Raw genomic sequence first — 20,651 nt, 5'->3', positions numbered from 1 at the left:
ATGGCTGTGTAGGTATTTCCATGTTTATACAGATGACTTTGTAGGTATTTCCATGTTTATACAGATGGTGGTGTAGTTATTTCCATGTTTATAGAGAGAGCTGTGTAGATATTTCCATGTTTATACAGATAGCGGTGTAGATATTTCCATGTTTATAAAGATCGCGGTGTAGATATTTCCATGTTTATACAGACAGCAGTGGAGATATTTCCATGTTTATACACATAGCTGTGTACATATTTCCATTTTTATTGAGACAGAGGTGTAGGCATTTCCGCGTTTATACAGATAGCGATGCAGATATTTCCATGTTTATACAGATGCCTATGCAGATATTTCCATATTTATACAGAGGGCTGTGTAGATATTTCCATGTTTATACAGATGGCAGTGTAGATATTTCCATGTTCCTACACATGACTGTGTAGGTATTTCCATGTTAATACAGATGGCTTTGTAGATATTTCCATGTTTATACAGATAGCGGTGTAAATATTTCCATGTTTATACAGATCGTGGTGTAGATGTTTCCATGTTTATACAGATAGCGGTGCCGATATTTCCATGTTGGTACAGATGGTGGTGTTGATATTTCCATCTATACAAACATGACCATGTAGATATTTCCATGTTTATACAGACGGTGGCACAGATATTTCTAAGGATATGTATATGGCGGTGTAGATATTTCCATGTTTATACAGATAGCGGTGTAGATATTTCCATGTTTATAGAGATAGCAGTGTAGATATTTCCATGTTTGTAGAGATGGCGGTGTTGATGTTTCCATCTCTACACAGATTGCCGTGCAGGTATATCCATGTGTATACGGATGGCATTGTAGATATTTCCATGTTTATACAGATGGTGGTTTAGATATTTCGATGTTTACACAGATGACTGTATAGGTATTTCCATATTTATAGAGATAGTGGTGTAGATATTTCCATGTTTATACAGATAACGGTGTAGAAATTTCCATGTTTATACAGATATCGGTGTAAATATTTCCATGTTTATACAGATCACGGTGTAGGTATTTCCATGTTTATAGAGATAGTGGTGTAGATATTTCCATGTTTATACAGATAGCGGTGTAGATATTTCCATGTTTATACAGATCGCGGTGTAGATATTTCCATGTTTATACAGACAGCAGTGGAGATATTTCCATGTTTATACACATAGCGGTGTCCATATTTCCATGTTTATAGAGACAGCGGTGTAGGTTTTTCCATGTTTATACAGATAGCGGTGCAGACAATTCCATGTTTATACAGATGCCTATGCAGATGTTTCAATATTTATACAGAGGGATTTGTAGTTATTTCCATGTTTATACAGATGGCAGTATAGATATTTCCATGTTCCTACACATGACTGTGCAGGTATTTCCATGTTCATACAGATGACTTTGTAGATATTTCCATGTTTATAGAGATAGCGGTGCAGATATTTCCATGTTTATACAGATACCGGTGTAGATATTTCCATGTTTATACAGACCGCAGTGTAGATATTTCCATGTTTATAGAGATAGCGGTGTAGATATTTCCATGTATGTACAGATGGCGGTGTTGTTGTTTCCATCTATACACAGATTGCCGTGTAGGTATTTCCATGTGGATACAGATGGCATTGTAGATATTTCCATGTTTATACAGATGGTGGTGTAGATATTTCCATGTTTATACAGATGACTGTATAGGTATTTCCATGTTTTTACAGATGTCATTGTAGATATTTCCATGTTTATAGAGATAGCAGTGTAGATATTTCCATGTTTATATAGATGGCGCTGTAGATATTTCCATGATTATAGAGATAGCGGTGTAGATATTTCCATATTTATACAGATAACGGTGTAGATATTTCCATGTTTATACAGATAGCCGTGTAATTATTTCCATGTTTATACAGATCACGATGTACATATGTCCATATTTATAGAGATAGCGGTGTAGATATTTCCATGTTTATACAGATGGCGATATAGATATTTCCATGTTTATACAGACCGTGGTGTAAATATTTCCATGTTTATACAAAAAGCGGTGTAGTTATTTCCATGTTTATATAGATAGCGGTGTAGATATTTCCATGTATATACACATGGCTGTGTAGATATATCCATGTTTATACAGATGGCGGTGTAGATATTACCATGTTTATACAGATAACTTTGTAAGTATTTCCATGTTTATACAGATGGCGGTGTAGATATTTTGTTGTTTATAGGGATAGCAGTGGAGTTATTTCCATGTATATACAGATAGCGGTGTAGATATTTCCATGTTTATACTGATCGCGGTGTAGATATTTCCATGTTTATAGAGATGGCGGTGTAGATATTTCCATGTACATAGAGATAGCGGTGTTGATTTTTCCATGTTTATAGAGATAGCGGTGTGCATATTTCCATATTTATACAGATAGGGGTGTAGATATTTCCATGTTTATAGAGATGGCGGTGTAGATATTTCCATGTTTATAGAGATCACGTTGTAGATGTTTCCATGTTTATACAGATCATGGTGTAGTTATTTCCATGTTTATACAGACAGCTGTGTTAATATTACCATGTTTATAGGGATAGCGGTGCAAATATTTCCACATTTATACAGATAGCGGTGTAGTTATTAGCATGTTTATACAGATAGCGGTGTAGATATTTCCGTGTATAAACAGATGTCTGTGTATATATTTCCATGTTTAAACAGATGGCGGTGTAGACACTTCCTTGTTTATGCAAATAGCGTTGTAGTTATTTCCATGTTTTTACAGATAGCGGTGCCGATATTTCCATGTTTGTACAGATGGTGGTGTTGATATTTCCATCTATACACACATGACCATGTAGATATTTCCATGTTTATACAGACGGTGGAACAGATATTTCTAAGGATATGTATATGGCGGTGTAGATATTTCCATGTTTATACAGATAGCGGTGTAGTTATTTCCATGTTTGTATAGATAGCGGTGTAGATATTTCCATGTATATACACATGGCTGTGTAGATATTTCCATGTTTTTACAGATAACTTGTAAGTATTTCCACGTTTATACAGATGGCGGTGTAGATAATGGCGGTGTAGATATTTCCATGTTTATACAGATGTCAGTGTAGATATTTAAATGTTCCTACACATGACTGTGTAGGTATTTCCATGTTTATACAGATGTCTTTGTAGATATTTCCATGTTTATACAGATAGCGGTGTAGATATTTCCATCTTTATACAGACCGCGGTGTAGATATTTCCGTGTTTATAGAGATAGCAGTGTAGATATTTCCATGTTTGTACAGATGGCGGTGTTGATGTTTCCATCTATACACAGATTGCTGTGTAGGTATTTCCATGTGTATACAGATGGCATTTTAGATATTTCCATGTTTATACAGATGGTGGTATAGATATTTCCATGTTTACACAGATGACTGTATAGGTATTTCCTTGTTTATACAGATGGCGGTGTAGATATTTCCATATTTATACAGACAACGGTGTAGAAATTTCCATGTTTATACACATAGCGGTGTAAATATTTCCATGTTTATACAGATCACGGTGTAGATATTTCCATGTTTATAGAGATAGCGGTGTAGATATTTCCATGTTTATACAGATAGCGGAGTAGATATTTCCATGTTTATATAGACCACGGTGTAGATATTTCCATGTTTATACAGATAGGGTTGTAGATATTTCCATGTTTATACAGATGGCGGTGTAGATATTTCCATGTTTATACAGATCGCGGTGTTGATATTACCATGTTTATAGGGATAGCGGTGCAAATATTTCCACATTTATACAGAGAGCGGTGTAGTTATTAGCATGTTTGTACAGAAAGCGGTGTAGATATTTCCATGTATAAACAGATGTCTGTGTATATATTTCCATGTTTAAACAGATGGCGGTGTAGATATTTCCTTGTTTTTACAAATAGCGGTGTAGTTATTTCCATGTTTATACAGATAGCGGTGTATATATTTCCATGTATATACAGATGGCTGTGTAGGTATTTCCATGTTTATACAGATGGCTGTGTAGATATTTCCATGATTATACAGATGACTTTGTATGTATTTCCATGTTTATACAGATGGCGGTGTAGGTATTTCCATGTTTATACAGATAGCAGTGTATATATTTCCATGTTTATACAGATAGCGGTTTAGATATTTCCATGTTTATAGAGATAGCGGTGTAGGTATTTCCATGTTTATAGACATAGCGGTGTAGATATTTCCATGTTTATATAGATGGCGTTGTAGATATTTCCATGTTTATACCGATAGCGGTGTTGGTATTTCCACGTTTATACAGATAGCGATGTAGATATTTCCATGTTTTTACAGCTCGCGGTGCAGATATTTATATATTTATACAGATGGCATTGTTGATATTTCCTTATTCACACAGATGGCGGTGTAGATGTTTCCATGTTTATACAAATGGCGGAGTAGTTAGTTCCATGTTTATGGAGATGGCAGTGTAGATATTTTCATGTTTGTAGAGATGGCGGTGTACATATTTCCATGTTTATAGAGATAGCAGTGTAGATATATACATGTTTATACAGATGGCTGTCTAGATATTTCCAAGTGTATACAGATGGCATTGTAGACATTTCCATGTTTATACAGATGACTGTATAGGTATTTTCTTGTTTTTACAGATGGCAGTGCAGATATTTCCATGTTTATACAGATAGCGGTGTAGATATTTCCACGTTTCTACAGATGGCGGTGTTGGTATTTCCATCTATACATAGATGGCTGTGTAGATATTTCCATGTTTATACAGATGGCAGCGTAGATATATCCATGGACATGCAGATGGCGGTGTAGATATTTCCATGTTTCTACAGATAGCGGTGTAGATATTTCCATGTTTACACAGATGGTGGTGTAGAGATTTCCATGTTTATACACATGGCGGAGTAGATACTTCCATCTTTATGGTGATGGCAGTGTAGATATTTTCATGTTTATAGAGATGGCGGTGTAGATATTTCCATATTTATAGAGATAGCGGTGTAGATATTTCCATCTTTCTACAGATGGCAGTGTAGATAATTCCATGTTTATACAGATGGCCGTGTAGATATTTCCACGTGTATACAGATGGTATTGTAGGTATTTCCATGTTTATAAAGATGGTGGTGTAGATATTTCCATGTTTATTCAGATGACTGTGTAGATATTTCCACGTTTTTACAGATGGCAGTGTAGATTTTTCAATGTTTATAGAGATGGCGCTGTAGATATTTCCATGTTTATGCAGATATCGGTGGAGATATTTCCATGTTTATACAGAGAGCCGTGGAGATATTTCCATGTTTATTCACATAGCGGTGTATATATTTCCATGTTTATAGAGACAGCGGTGTAGGTATTTCCATGTTTATACAGATAGTGGTGCAGATATTTCCAGGTTTACACAGATGCCTATGCAGATATTTCCATATTTATACAGAGGGCTGTGTAGATATTTCTATGTTTATACAGATGTCAGTGTAGATATTTAAATGTTCCTACACATGACTGTGTAGGTATTTCCATGTTTATACAGATGTCTTTGTAGATATTTCCATGTTTATACAGATAGCGGTGTAGATATTTCCATCTTTATACAGACCGCGGTGTAGATATTTCCGTGTTTATAGAGATAGCAGTGTAGATATTTCCATGTTTGTACAGATGGCGGTGTTGATGTTTCCATCTTTACACAGATTGCCGTGTAGGTATTTCCATGTGTATACAGATGGCATTTTAGATATTTCCATGTTTATACAGATGGTGGTATAGATATTTCCATGTTTACACAGATGACTGTATAGGTATTTCCTTGTTTATACAGATGGCGGTGTAGATATTTCCATATTTATACAGACAACGGTGTAGAAATTTCCATGTTTATACACATAGCGGTGTAAATATTTCCATGTTTATACAGATCACGGTGTAGATATTTCCATGTTTATAGAGATAGCGGTGTAGATATTTCCATGTTTATACAGATAGCGGAGTAGATATTTCCATGTTTATATAGACCACGGTGTAGATATTTCCATGTTTATACAGATAGGGTTGTAGATATTTCCATGTTTATACAGATGGCGGTGTAGATATTTCCATGTTTATACAGATCGCGGTGTTGATATTACCATGTTTATAGGGATAGCGGTGCAAATATTTCCACATTTATACAGAGAGCGGTGTAGTTATTAGCATGTTTGTACAGAAAGCGGTGTAGATATTTCCATGTATAAACAGATGTCTGTGTATATATTTCCATGTTTAAACAGATGGCGGTGTAGATATTTCCTTGTTTTTACAAATAGCGGTGTAGTTATTTCCATGTTTATACAGATAGCGGTGTATATATTTCCATGTATATACCGATGGCTGTGTAGGTATTTCCATGTTTATACAGATGGCTGTGTAGATATTTCCATGATTATACAGATGACTTTGTATGTATTTCCATGTTTATACAGATGGCGGTGTAGGTATTTCCATGTTTACATAGATCGCTCTGTAGATATTTCCATGTTTATACAGATAGCAGTGTATATATTTCCAGGTTTATACAGATAGCGGTGTAGATATTTCCATGTTTATAGTGATAGCGGTGTAGGTATTTCCATGTTTATAGACATAGCGGTGTAGATATTTCCATGTTTATATAGATGGCGTTGTAGATATTTCCATGTTTATACCGATAGCGGTGTTGGTATTTCCACGTTTATACAGATAGCGATGTAGATATTTCCATGTTTATACAGCTCGCGGTGCAGATATTTATATATTTATACAGATGGCATTGTTGATATTTCCTTATTCACACAGATGGCGGTGTAGATGTTTCCATGTTTATACAGATGGCGGAGTAGTTAGTTCCATGTTTATGGAGATGGCAGTGTAGATATTTTCATGTTTATAGAGATGGCGGTGTAGATATTTCCATGTTTATAGAGATAGCAGTGTAGATATATACATGTTTATACAGATGGCTGTCTAGATATTTCCAAGTGTATACAGATGGCATTGTTGATATTTCCATGTTTATACAGATGACTGTATAGGTATTTTCATGTTTTTACAGATGGCAGTGCAGATATTTCCATGTTTTTACAGATAGCGGTGTAGATATTTCCACGTTTCTACAGATGGCGGTGTTGGTATTTCCATCTATACATGGATGGCTGTGTAGATATTTCCATGTTTATACAGATGGCAGCGTAGATATATCCATGGACATGCAGATGGCGGTGTAGATATTTCCATGTTTCTACAGATAGCGGTGTAGATATTTCCATGTTTACACAGATGGTGGTGTAGAGATTTCCATGTTTATACACATGGCGGAGTAGATACTTCCATCTTTATGGTGATGGCAGTGTAGATATTTTCATGTTTATAGAGATGGCGGTGTAGATATTTCCATATTTATAGAGATAGCGGTGTAGATATTTCCATCTTTCTACAAATGGCAGTGTACATATTTCCATGTTTATACAGTTGGCGGTGTAGATATTTCCATATTTATACAGATGTCTGTGTAGAAATTTCCATGTGTATACAGATGGTATTGTAGCTATTTCCATGTTTATACAGATGGTGGTATAGATATTTCCATGTTTATTCAGATGACTGTGTAGATATTTCCATGTTTTTACAGATGGCAGTGTAGATATTTCAATGTTTATAGAGATGGCGCTGTAGATATTTCCATGTTTTTACAGATAACGGTGGAGATATTTCCATGTTTATACAGAGAGCCTTGGAGATATTTCCATGTTTATACACATAGCGGTGTACATATTTCCATGTTTATAGAGATAGCGGTGTAGGTATTTCCATGTTTATACAGATAGCGGTGCAGATATTTCCATGTTTACACAGACGCCTATGCATATAATTCCATATTTATACAGAGGGCTGTGTAGATATTTCTATGTTTATACAGATGGCAGTGTAGATATTTAAATGTTCCTACACATGACTGTGTAGGTATTTCCATGTTTATACAGGTGTCTTTGTAGATATTTCCATGTTTATACAGATAGCGGTGTAGATATTTCCACGTTTATACAGACCGCAGTGTAGATATTTCCGTGTTTGTACAGATGGCCGTGTTGATGTTTCCATCTATACACAGATTGCCGTGTAGGTATTTCCATGTGTATACAGATGGCATTTTAGATATTTCCATGTTTATACATATGGTGGTATAGATATTTCCATGTTTACACAGATGACTGTATAGGTATTTCCTTGTTTATACAGATGGCGGTGTAGATATTTCCATATTTATACAGACAACTGTGTAGAAATTTGCATGTTTATACAGATAGCGGTGTAAATATTTCCATGTTTATACAGATCACGGTGTAGATATTTCCATGTTTATAGAGATAGTGTTGTAGATATTTCCATGTTTATACAGATAGCGGAGTAGATATTTCCATGTTTATACAGACCACGGTGTAGATATTTCCATGTTTATACCGACAGCGGTGTTGGTATTTCCACGTTTATACAGATAGCGATGTAGATATTTCCATTTTGATACAGCTCGCGGTGCAGATATTTATATTTTTGTACAGATGGCATTGTAGATATTTCCTTATTCACACAGAAGGCGGTGTAGAGGTTTCCATGTTTATACAGATGGTAGAGTAGTTAGTTCCATGTTTACGGAGATGGCAGTGTAGATATTTTCATGTTTATAGAGATGGCGGTGTAGATATTTCCATGTTTATAGAGATAGCAGTGTAGATATTTACATGTTTATACAGATGGCATTGTAGATATTTCCATGTGTATACAGATGGCATTGTAGATATTTCCATGATTATACAGATGACTGTATACGTATTTCCATGTATTTACAGATTGCAGTGAAGATATTTCCATGTTTATAGAGATAGCGGTGTAGATATTTCTATGTTTCTACAGATGGCGTTGTTGATATTTCCATCTATACACAGATGGCCGTGTAGATATTTCCATGTTTATACAGATGGCAGTGCAGATATTTCCACGGACATGCAGATGGCGGTGTAGATATTTCCATGTTTAAACAGATAGCGGTGTGGATATTTCCATGTTTACACAGATAGTGGTGTAGATATTTCCGTGTTTATACACATGGCACAGTAGATACTTCCATCTTTATGGAGAGGGCAGTGTAGATATTTTCATGTTTATAGAGCTGGCGGTGTAGATATTTCCATATGTATAGAGATAGCGGTGTAGATATTTCCATCTTTCTACAGATGGCAGTGTAAATATTTCCATGTATATACAGATGGCGGTGTAGATATTTCCATATTTATACAGATGTCTGTGTAAATATTTCCATGTGTATACAGATGGTATTGTAGGTATTTCCATGTTTATACAGATGGTGGTGAAGACATTTCCATGTTTATTCAGATGACTGTGTAGATATTTCCATGTTTTTACAGATGGCAGTGTAGATATTTCAATGTTTATAGAGATGGCGCTGTAGATATTTCCATGTTTATACAGATAGCGGTGGAGATATTTCCATGTTTATACAGAGAGCAGTGGAGATATTTCCATGTTTATACACATAGCGGTGTACATATTTCCATGATTATAGTGACAGCGGTGTAGGTATTTCCATTCTTATACAGATAGCGGTGCAGATATTTCCATGTTTACACAGATACCTACGCAGATATTTCCATATTTATACAGAGGGCTGTGTAGATATTTCTATGTTTATACTGAAGGCAGTGTACATATTTAAATGTTCCTACACATGACTGTGTAGGAATTTCCATATTTATACAGAGGTCTTTGTAGATATTTCCATGTTTACAGAGATAGCGGTGCAGATATTTCCATGTTTATACAGATAGCGGTGTAGATATTTCCATGTTTATAGAGATAGCGGTGTAGGTATTTCCATGTTTATAGACATAGCGGTGTAGATACTTCCATGTTTATATAGATGGCGTTGTAGATATTTCCATGTTTATACCGATAGATGTGTTGTTATTTCCACGTTTATACAGATAGCGATGTAGATATTTCCATGTTTATACAGCTCGCGGTGCAGATATTTATATCTTTATACAGATGGCATTGTAGATATTTCCTTATTCACACAGATGGCGGTGTAGATGTTTCCATGTTTATACAGATGACGGAGTAGTTCCATGTTAATGGAGATGGCAGTGTAGATATTTCCATGTTTATAGAGATAGCGGTGTAGATATTTCCATGTATATACAGATAGTGGTGTAGATATTTCTATGTATATACAGACCGCGGTGTAGATATTTCCATGTTTATACAGATAGCGGTGCAGATATTTCCATGTTTGTACAGATGGCGGTGTTGATATTTCCATCTATAAACAGATGACCGTGTAGATATTTCCATGTTTATACAGAAGGCGGCACCGTTATTTCCATGGATATGTAGATGGCGGTGTAGATATTTCCATGTTTATACAGATAGAGTTGTAGTTATTTCCATGTTTATATAGATAGTGGTGTAGATATTTCCATGTATATACACATTGCTGTGTAGATATTTCCATGTTTATACAGATGGCGGTGTAGATATTTCCATGTTTATACAGATAACTTTGTAACTACTTCCATGTTTATACAGATGGCGGTGTAGATATTTCGAAGTTTATAGAGATAGCAGTGGAGATATTTCCATGTTTATACAGATAGCGGTGTAGATATTTCCATGTTTATACTGATCGTGGTGTAGATATTTCCATGTTTATAGAGATGGCGGTGTAGATATTTCCTTGTTCTTAGAGATAGCGGTGTTGATTTTTCCATGTTTATAGTGATAGCGGTGTGGATATTTCCATGTTTATACAGATAGGGGTGTAGATATTTCCATGTTTATAGAGATGGCGGTGTAGATATTTCCATGTTTATACAGATCACGGTGTAGATCTTTCCCTGTTTATACAAATAGCGGTGTAGTTATTTCCATGTTCAGACAGATAGCGGTGTAGATATTTCCATGTATATACAGATGGCTGTGTAGATATTTCCATGTTTATACAGATGGCTGTGTAGATATTTCCATGTTTATACAGATGACTTTGTAGGTATTTCCATGTTTGTACAGATGGCGGTGTAGATATTTCCATGTTTATAGAGATAGCTGTGTAGATAATTCCTTGTTTATACAGTTAGCGGTGTAGATATTTCCATGTTTTTACAGATACCGGTGTATATATTTCCATGTTTACACAGATTGCGGTGTAGATATTTCCATCTTTCTACAGATGGCATTGTAGATATTTCCATGTTTATACTGATGGCGGTGTAGATATTTCCATGTTTATATAGATGGTTGTGTAGATATTACCATGTTTATACTGGTAGCGGTGTAGATATTTCCATGTGTATACAGATTGTGGTGAAGATATTTCCATGTTTATACAGAACGCGGTGTAGATATTTCCATGTTTATACAGATCGCGGTGTAGATATTTCCATTTTTATACAGATAGCGGTGTAGTTATTTCCACATTTAAACAGGTAGCGGTGTAGACATTTCCATATTTATACAGATAACGGTGTAGAAATTTCGATGTTTATACAGACAGCGTTGTAAATATTTTCATGTTTATACAGATCACGGTGTAGATATTTCCACGTATATAGAGATAGCGATGTAGTTATTTCCATGTTTATACAGACCGCAGTGTAGATATTTCCATGGTTATACAGATAGCGGTGCAGATATTTCCATGTTTGTACAGATGGCGGTGTTGATATTTACATCTATACCCAGATGACCGTGTAGATAGTTCCATGTTTATACAGATGGCGGCGCAGATATTTCCATGGATATGTAGACGGTGGTGTAGGTATTTCCATGTTTATACAGATAGCGGTGTAGATATTTCCATGTTTATACAGATCACGGTGTAGATATTTGCTTGTTTATACAAATAGCGGTGTAGTTATTTCAATGTTTATACAGATAGCGTTGTAGATATTTCCATGTATATACAGATGGCTGTGTAGATATTTCCATTTTTATACCGATGGCTGTGTAGATATTTCCATGTTTATGCAGATGGCTTTGTAGGTATTTCCATGGTTATACAGATGGCGGTGTAGTTATTTCCATGTTTACGCAGATAGCTGTGTAGATATTTCAATGTTTATACAGATAGCGGTGTAGATATTTCCATGTTTATACAGATAGCGGTGTAGATATTTCCATGTTTTTACAGATATCAGTATAGATATTTCCATGTTTACACAGATTGAGGGGTAGATATTTCCATCTTTCTACAGATGGCATTGTAGATATTTCCATGTTTATATAGATGGTGGTGTAGATATTTCCATGTTTATATAGATGGTTGTGTGGATATTACCATGTTTATACAGATAGCGGTGTAGATATTTCCATGTATATACAGATCGTGGTGAAGATATTTCCATGTTTATACAGATCGCGGTGTAGATATTTCCATCTTTATTCAGATCGTGGTGTAGATATTTCCATGTTTATACAGATAGCAGTGTAGATATTTCCATGTTTATTCAGATAGCGGTGTAGATATTTCCATGTTTATAGAGATAGCGGTGTAGGTTTTTCCATGTTTATAGATATAGCGGTGTAGATATTTCCATGTTTATATAGATGGCGTTGTAGATATTTCCATGTTTATATCGATAGCGGTGTTGGTATTTCCACGTTTATACAGATAGCGATGTAGATATTCCCATGTTTATACAGCTCGCGGTGCAGATATTTATATCTTTATACAGATGGCATTGTAGATATTTCCTTGTTCACACAGATGGCGGTGTAGATGTTTACATGTTTATACAGATGGCGGAGTAGTTAGTTCCATATTTATGGAGATGGCAGTGTAGATATTTTCATGTTTATAGAGATGGCGGTGTAGATATTTCCATGTTTATAGAGATAGCAGTGTAGATATTTACATGCTTATACAGATGGCTGTTTAGATATTTCCATGTTTATACAGATGACTGTATACGTATTTCCATGTTTTTACAGATGGCAGTGCAGATATTTCCATGTTTACAGAGATAGCGGTGTAGATATTTCCATGTTTGTACAGATGGTGGTGTTGATATTTCCATCTATACACAGATGGCCGTGTAGATATTTCCATGTTTATACAGATGGCGGCGTAGATATTTCCATGGACATGCAGATGGCGGTGTAGATATTTCCATGTTTATACAGATGGCGGTGTAGATATTTCCATGTCTACACAGATGGTGGTGTAGATATTTCCGTGTTTATACACATGGCGGAGTAGATACTTCCATCTTTATGGAGATGGCAGTGTAGATATTTTCATGTTTTTAGAGATGGCAGTGTAGATAATTCCATATTTATAGAGATGACGGTGTAGGTATTTCCATGTTCATAGAGATAACGGTGTTGATTTTTCCATGTTTATAGAGATAGCGGTGTGGATATTTCCATGTTTATACTGATAGGGGTGTAGATATTTCCATGTTTATACAGATGGCGGTGTAGATATTTCCATGTTTATACAGATCACGGTGTAGATATTTGCTTGTTTATACAAATAGCGGTGTTGTTATTTCCATGTTTATACAGATAGCGGTGTAGATATTTCCATGTATATACAGATGGCTGTGTAGATATTTCCATGTTTATACCGATGGCTGTGTAGATATTTCCATGTTTATACAGATGACTTTGTAGGTATTTCCATGGTTATACAGATGGTGGTGTAGATATTTCCATGTTTATAGAGATAGCTGTGTAGATATTTCAAAGTTTATACTGATAGCGGTGTAGATATTTCCATGTTTATACAGATCGCGGTGTAGATATTTCGATGTTTATACAGATCGCGGTGTAGATATTTCGATGTTTATACAGATCACGGTGTAGATATTTCCATGTTTATACAGATTGCGGTGTAGATATTTCCATGTTTTTACAGATATCGGTGTAGATATTTCAATGTTTACACAGATTGTGGGGTAGATATTTCCATCATTCTACAGATGGCATTGTAGATATTTCCATGTTTATATAGATGGCGGTGTAGATATTTCCATGTTTATATAGATGGTGGTGTAGATATTACCATGTTTATACAGATAGCTGTGTAGATATTTCCATGTATATACAGATCGTGGTGAAGATATTTCCATGTTTATACAGATCGCGGTGTAGATATTTCCATGTTTATACTGATAGCGGTGTTGGTATTTCCACGTTTATACAGATAGCGATGTAGATATTTCCATGTTTATACAGCTTGCGGTGCAGATATTTATATCTTTATACAGATGGCATTGTAGATATTTCCTTGTTCACACAGATGGCGGTGTAGATGTTTCCATGTTTATACAGATGGCGGAGTAGTTAGTTCCATATTTATGGAGATGGCAGTGTAGATATTTTCATGTTTATAGAGATGGCGGTGTAGATATTTCCATGTTTATAGAGATAGCAGTGTAGATATTTACATGTTTATACAGATGTCTGTGTAGATATTTCCATGTGTATACAGATGGCATTGTAGATATTTCCATGATTATACAGATGACTGTATACGTATTTCCATGTATTTACAGATTGCAGTGAAGATATTTCCATGTTTATAGAGATAGCGGTGTAGATATTTCTATGTTTCTACAGATGGCGGTGTTGATATTTCCATCTATACACAGATGGCCATGTAGATATTTCCATGTTTATACAGATGGCAGTGCAGATATTTCCATGGACATGCAGATGGCGGTGTAGATATTTCCATGTTTAAACAGATAGCGGTGTGGATATTTCCATGTTTACACAGATAGTGGTGTAGATATTTCCGTGTTTATACACATGGCACAGTAGATACTTCCATCTTTATGGAGATGGCAGTGTAGATATTTTCATGTTTATAGAGCTGGCGGTGTAGATATTTCCATATTTATAGAGATAGCGGTGTAGATATTTCCATCTTTCTACAGATGGCAGTGTAAATATTTCCATGTATATACAGATGGCGGTGTAGATATTTCCATATTTATACAGATGTCTGTGTAAATATTTCCATGTGTATACAGATGGTATTGTAGGTATTTCCATGTTTATGCAGATGGTGGTGAAGACATTTCCATGTTTATTCAGATGACTGTGTAGATATTTCCATGTTTTTACAGATGGCAGTGTAGATATTTCAATGTTTATAGAGATGGCGCTGTAGATATTTCCATGTTTATACAGATAGCGGTGGAGATATTTCCATGTTTATACAGAGAGCAGTGGAGATATTTCCATGTTTATACACATAGCGGTGTACATATTTCCATGATTATAGTGACAGCGGTGTAGGTATTTCCATTCTTATACAGATAGCGGTGCAGATATTTCCATGTTTACACAGATACCTATGCAGATATTTCCATATTTATACAGAGGGCTGTGTAGATATTTCTATGTTTATACAGAAGGCAGTGTACATATTTAAATGTTCCTACACATGACTGTGTAGGAATTTCCATATTTATACAGATGTCTTTGTAGATATTTCCATGGTTATAGAGATAGCGGTGCAGATATTTCCATGTTTATACAGATAGCGGTGTAGATATTTCCATGTTTATAGAGATAGCGGTGTAGGTATTTCCATGTTTATAGACATAGCGGTGTAGATACTTCCATGTTTATATAGATGGCGTTGTAGATATTTCCATGTTTATACCGATAGATGTGTTGGTATTTCCACGTTTATACAGATAGCGATGTAGATATTTCCATGTTTATACAGCTCGCGGTGCAGATATTTATATCTTTATACAGATGGCATTGTAGATATTTCCTTATTCACACAGATGGCGGTGTAGAGGTTTCCATGTTTATACAGATGGCGGAGTAGTTAGTTCCATGTTTATGGAGATGGCAGTGTAGATATTTCCATGTTTATAGAGATATCGGTGTAGATATTTCCATCTTTATACAGATAGTGGTGTAGATATTTCTATGTATATACAGACCGCGGTGTAGATATTTCCATGTTTATACAGATAGCGGTGCAGATATTTCCATGTTTGTACAGATGGCGGTGTTGATATTTCCATCTATAAACAGATGACCGTGTAGATATTTCCATGTTTATACAGAAGGCGGCACAGTTATTTCCATGGATATGTAGATGGCGGTGTAGATATTTCCATGTTTATACAGATAGAGGTGTAGTTATTTCCATGTTTATATAGATAGTGGTGTAGATATTTCCATGTATATACACATTGCTGTGTAGATATTTCCATGTTTATACAGATGGCGGAGTAGATATTTCCATGTTTATACAGATAACTTTGTAACTATTTCCATGTTTATACAGATGGCGGTGTAGATATTTCGAAGTTTATAGAGATAGCAGTGGAGATATTTCCATGTTTATACAGATAGCGGTGTAGATATTTCCATGTTTATACTGATCGTGGTGTAGATATTTCCATGTTTATAGAGATGGCGGTGTAGATATTTCCATATTCATAGAGATAGCGGTGTTGATTTTTCCATGTTTATAGTGATAGCGGTGTGGATATTTCCATGTTTATACAGATAGGGGTGTAGATATTTCCATGTTTATAGAGATGGCGGTGTAGATATTTCCATGTTTATACAGATCACAGTGTAGATATTTCCTTGTTTATACAAATAGCGGTGTAGTTATTTCCATGTTTATACAGATAGCGGTGTAGATATTTCCATGTATATACAGATGGCTGTGTAGATATTTCCATGTTTATACAGATGGCTGTGTAGATATTTCCATGTTTATACAGATGACTTTGTAGGTATTTCCATGTTTGTACAGATGGCGGTGTAGATATTTCCATGTTTATAGAGATAGCTGTGTAGATATTTCCTTGTTTATACAGTTAGCGGTGTAGATATTTCCATGTTTTTACAGATACCGGTGTATATATTTCCATGTTTACACAGATTGCGGTGTAGATATTTCCATCTTTCTACAGATGGCATTGTAGATATTTCCATGTTTATACAGATGGCGGTGTAGATATTTCCATGTTTATATAGATGGTTGTGTAGATATTACCATGTTTATAGTGGTAGCGGTGTAGATATTTCCATGTGTATACAGATTGTGGTGAAGATATTTCCATGTTTATACAGAACGCGGTGTAGATATTTCCATGTTTATACAGATCGCGGTGTAGATATTTCCATTTTTATACAGATAGCGGTGTAGTTATTTCCACGTTTATACAGATAGCGGTGTAGACATTTCCATATTTATACAGATAACGGTGTAGAAATTTCAATGTTTATACAGACAGCGGTGTAAATATTTTCATGTTTATACAGATCACGGTGTAGATATTTCCACGTATATAGAGATAGCGATGTAGTTATTTCCATGTTTATACAGACCGCAGTGTAGATATTTCCATGGTTATACAGATAGCGGTGCAGATATTTCCATGTTTGTACAGATGGCGGTGTTGATATTTACATCTATACCCAGATGACCGTGTAGGTATTTTCATGTTTATACAGATGGCGGCGCAGATATTTCCATGGATATGTAGACGGTGGTGTAGGTATTTCCATGTTTATACAGATAGCGGTGTAGTTATTTCCATGTTTATATAGATAGCAGTGTAGATATTTCCATGTTTATACAGATCACGGTGTAGATATTTGCTTGTTTATACAAATAGCGGTGTAGTTATTTCAATGTTTATACAGATAGCGTTGTAGATATTTCCATGTATATACAGATGGCTGTGTAGATATTTCCATTTTTATACCGATGGCTGTGTAGATATTTCCATGTTTATGCAGATGACTTTGTAGGTATTTCCATGGTTATACAGATGGCGGTGTAGATATTTCCATGTTTACACAGATAGCTGTGTAGATATTTCAATGTTTATACAGATAGCGGTGTAGATATTTCCATGTTTATACAGATAGCGGTGTAGATATTTCCATGTTTTTACAGATATCAGTATAGATATTTCCATGTTTACACAGATTGAGGGGTAGATATTTCCATCTTTCTACAGATGGCATTGTAGATATTTCCAAGTTTATATAGATGGCGGTGTAGATATTTCCATGTTTATATAGATGGTTGTGTGGATATTACCATGTTTATACCGATAGCGGTGTAGATATTTCCATGTATATACAGATCGTGGTGAAGACATTTCCATGTTTATACAGATGACTTTGTAGGTATTTCCAGGTTTATACAGATGGCGGTGAAGGTATTTCCATGTTTATAGAGATAGCTTTGTAGATATTTCCATGTTTATACACATGGCAGAGTAGATACTTCCATCTTTATGGAGATGGCAGTGTAGATATTTTCATGTTTATAGAGATGGTGGTGTAGATATATCCATATTTATAGAGATAGCGGTGTAGATATTTCCATCTTTCTACAGATGGCAGTGTAGATAATTCCATGTTTATACAGATGTCCGTGTAGATATTTCCATGTGTATACAGATGGTATTGTAGGTATTTCCATGTTTATACAGATGGTGGTGTAGATATTTCCATGTTTATTCAGATGACTGTGTAGATATTTCCAAGTTTTTACAGATGGCAGTGTAGATTTTTCAATGTTTATAGAGATGGTGCTGTAGATATTTCCATGTTTATACAGATAATGGTGGAGATATTTCCATGTTTATACAGAGAGCCGTGGAGATATTTCCATGTTTATACACATAGCGGTGTACATATTTCCATGTTTATAGAGACAGCGGTGTAGGTATTTCCATGTTTATACAGATAGCGGTGCAGATATTTCCAGGTTTACACAGATACCTATGCAGATATTTCCATATTTATACAGAGGGCTGTGTAGATATTTCTATGTTTATACAGATGGCAGTGTAGATATTTAAATGTTCCTACACATGACTGTGTACGTATTTCCATGTTTATACAGATGTCTTTGAAGATATTTCCAGGTTTATACAGATCGCGGTGTAGATATTTCCATGTTTATACAGATAGCGGTGTAGATATTCCCATGTTTATACAGATAGCGGTATAGATATTTCCATGTTTATATAGATGGCGTTGTAGATATTTCCATGTTTATACCGATAGCGGTGTTGGTATTTCCACGTTTATACAGATAGCGATGTAGATATTTCCATGTTTATACAGCTTGCGGTTCAGATATTTATATCTTTATACAGATGGCATTGTAGATATTTCCTTGTTCACACAGATGGCAGTGTAGATGTTTCCATGTTTATACAGATGGCGGAGTAGTTAGTTCCATATTTATGGAGATGGCAGTGTAGATATTTTCATGTTTATAGAGATGGCGGTGTAGTTATTTACATGCTTATACAGATGGCTGTTTAGATATTTCCATGTGTATACAGATGGCATTGTAGATATTTCCATGTTTATACAGATGACTGTATAGTTATTTCCATGTTTTTACAGATGGCAGTGCAGATATTTCCATGTTTATAGAGATAGCGGTGTAGATATTTCGATGTTTGTACAGATGGCGGTGTTGATATTTCCATCTATACACAGATGGCCGTGTAGATATTTCCATGATTATACAGTTGGCGGCGGAGATATTTCCATGGACATGCAGATGGCGGTGTAGATATTTCCATGTTTATACAGATAGCGGTGTAGATATTTCCATGTTTACACAGATGGTGGTGTAGATATTTCCGTGTTTATACACATGGCGGAGTAGATACTTCCATCTTTACGCAGATGACAGTGTAGATATTTTCATGCTTATAGAGATGGCGGTGTAGATATTTCCATATTTATAGAGATAGCAGTGTAGATATTTCCATCTTTCTACAGATGGCAGTGTAGATATTTCCATGTTTATACAGATGGATGTGTAGTTATTTCCATATTTATACAGATGTCTCTGTAGACATTTCCATGTGTATACAGATGGTATTGTAGGTATTTCCATGTTTATACAGATGGTGGTGTAGATATTTCCATGCTTATACAGTTGGCGGTGTAGATATTTCCATGTTTTTACAGACGGCAGTGTAGTTATTTCAATGTTTATAGAGATGGCGCTGTAGATATTTCCATGTTTATACAGATAACAGTGGAGATATTTCCATGTTTATAGAGAGAGCAGTGGAGATATTTCCATGTTTATAAACATAGCGGTGTACATATTTCCATGTTTATAGAGACAGCGGTGTAGGAATTTCCATGTTTATACAGATAGCGGTGCAGATATTTCCATGTTGACACAGATGCCTATGCAGAGAATTCCATATTTATACAGAGGGCTTTGTAGATATTTCTATGTTTATACAGATGGCAGTGTAGATATTTAAATATTCGTACACATGACTGTGTAGGTATTTCCATGTTTATACAGATGTCTTTGTAGATATTTCCATGTTTATAGAGAGAGCGGTGCAGATATTTCCATGTTTATACTGATAGCGGTGTATATAATTCCATGTTTATACAGATCATGGTGTAGATATTTCCATGTTTATACAGATACCGGTGTAGATATTTCCATGTTTATACAGACCGCAGTGTAGATATTTCCATGTTTATAGAGATAGCAGTGTAGATATTTCCATGTTTGTACAGA

Source organism: Pan paniscus, chromosome 13 (genome assembly GCF_029289425.2).
Source record: "Pan paniscus chromosome 13, NHGRI_mPanPan1-v2.0_pri, whole genome shotgun sequence".
Lineage (NCBI taxonomy): Eukaryota > Metazoa > Chordata > Mammalia > Primates > Hominidae > Pan > Pan paniscus.
The sequence above is the reverse complement of the archived record's forward strand: the minus strand, read 5'-3'. Positions refer to the sequence as shown.